The sequence below is a fragment of the Octopus sinensis genome, linkage group LG16 (genome assembly GCF_006345805.1).
Source record: "Octopus sinensis linkage group LG16, ASM634580v1, whole genome shotgun sequence".
Lineage (NCBI taxonomy): Eukaryota > Metazoa > Mollusca > Cephalopoda > Octopoda > Octopodidae > Octopus > Octopus sinensis.
Window position 1 is genome coordinate 5,101,517 of NC_043012.1, and position 2,468 is coordinate 5,103,984.

Consider the following 2,468-nt stretch of genomic DNA (forward strand, 5'->3'; position numbering starts at 1 on the left):
TAATAATGACAATGATAATAATAATAATAATAATAATATTAATAATAATACAACTACTACAACTACGCCTGTTGTTGTCGTTGTTGCTGTTGTTGTTTTTGTTGTTGTTGTTGTTGTTGTTAGATCTTGCCAGAGGAACATATTCTATTTGGCAGCATTTGAAAGTGATTTAGTTAATATATACACAGTATATATATATATATATATGTTTGTGTGTGTGTGTGTGTGTGTGTGTGTGTGTGTGTGGTGTGTGTGTGTGTGTGTGTGTATGCGTGTATGTGCATAGATGCCTATGTATAGATGAATGTATGTCTATAGATAGATAGACAGAGAAAGATAAAAAGATAGATTGATAGATAGATATTGAAAGAGATGTAATGTGGCGATGCGGATTAAGAATATCAACAATGTTATTCTAAAACCAAAATCAATTACATATAAATAAAAAGATATTTGAAATTGAGTTACAGAGTTTCAAATTTATTATAAAAAATTCAAGTTCGGTGGTTTTGTAATTAAATAAATGTAAAGAAATTAGATACGAGAAAATAGAGATATTACAATAGCCACGCACGCATCTAACGTACATACACGCATGTATATATATATATACACCTTTATATATATTATATGTATATGGATATAAATATATATATATATATAATATTATATATATAATATTATATAGATATATATATATATATATATATATATATTATATATAATATATATATATATATATATATATATATATATACATATATATATAGAGAGAGAGATACATATATATTAGTGTGTATGTGTGCATATATATGAGAATATATGCAAATACGTATAGATATATATACATATATATAGACATATCTATCTATCTATCTATCTATCTATCTATCTATCTATATATATATATATATATATATATATATATATATATATATTATTATACGTAATGAATATGTAGATATATCACAGACATATATATATAATTATATATGAAGTTATGCATATATATATATATATATATATGTACATTCCCCCGTTCATACGAATAAAATATCCTTGACCCGACACGCTGTCTGGTTTTTTTAGTTCCAACGCAACAATAAAGTTCGCCAATGTTTGCTCCTCGTCAAGGAGTCTGTCCAGTTTTTTTAAAAAGAATGCTTAACTAAATATTTGGTGAAAAACAAAATTCCGATTTATAACGAAATATTATGAAGCTTCTTAAAAGCTCCCCTGCCAGTAACACACACACACACACTTACATAATTATATGCATATATATATATATATATATATATATATATATAATATATATATATACATATATATATATATACATATATACACATACACATTCATATAAGTGCATGAATATATATATCTATATATATATATATATATATATATATATATATACAGACACACGCACATACACACACACACATATATATGTGTATATGTATATATATATATATGTATATATATATATATATATATATATATATATATATATTATATATATATATATATATATATATATATATATACATAGAGAGAGAGAGAAGTAGATATACATATATATATATATATGTGTGATGTGTGCATATTTATGAAAATATATACATATACGTATAGATATATATGCTTTTATGTATACACGCACACGTATATATCATATGCGAAAGAACTGGTGAAAAACTAAGTTTGTAATCTAATAATTAGTATGCGAATATGAGCTGAATAACAAAATGAGATTGAATTAGAAACATTATGCTAAAAATGAACAATACATTTTCTTGCCTGAATCTATAGTAACTGAACAAGAAAATAACAATAAATCGGAAAATTAATTTTGTCCATTCTAAGTAAATATAATGCGTAAAAACAATTGAATTCTTGAAAATAGAAACCTTGGAACGCATACCGAATTTTGTACATTAAAATACATTAATTTCTTAATTGCCCACAGGGGGCTAAACATAGAGGGGACAAACAAGGACAGACACAGCGATTGTATCGACCCTACAGCGTAACTTTTACTTAATTTATCGCCCCCGAAAGGATCAAAGGCAAAGTCGACCTCGGCGGAATTTGATCTCAGAACATAACGGCAGACGAAATACCGTTATGTATTTCGGCCGACGTGCTAACGATTCTGCCAGCTCGCAACACGGTACGTTACAATACATATCATTTTTCCGGTGCATCGATTTCCTAACCAGAACCGTTAAGAACCTCAGCTTTTGACCAACAAATGCATAAATTATATTGCTTATATAAATAGTATCTATAACTATGTAGTTATTTATCTTTATGTATAGAGAGTGAAAGCAACTTACACGTCAGCCATTATAAGCGTGTAATTTATTTTTCCTACGCGTAATAATACAGACGCACATATAAGATATTAAACACCTACGTATCAATTATGTATGTATATAAATATGAGTGTACTTACATGCATA

General features: G+C 26.4%; 1 long non-coding RNA gene across 1 annotated transcript in view; it reads left to right on the forward strand.

The window, feature by feature from the left end:
* The window catches only part of LOC118766601, a 23,034-nt gene extending 20,925 nt beyond the window's left edge, over window positions 1-2,109 (forward strand). The window contains exon 3 of the long non-coding RNA XR_005002541.1: window positions 2,012-2,109. This is a non-coding gene — a long non-coding RNA (uncharacterized LOC118766601). The remainder of the gene's footprint in view (window positions 1-2,011) is intronic.
* Window positions 2,110-2,468: the final 359 nt, after the last annotated feature.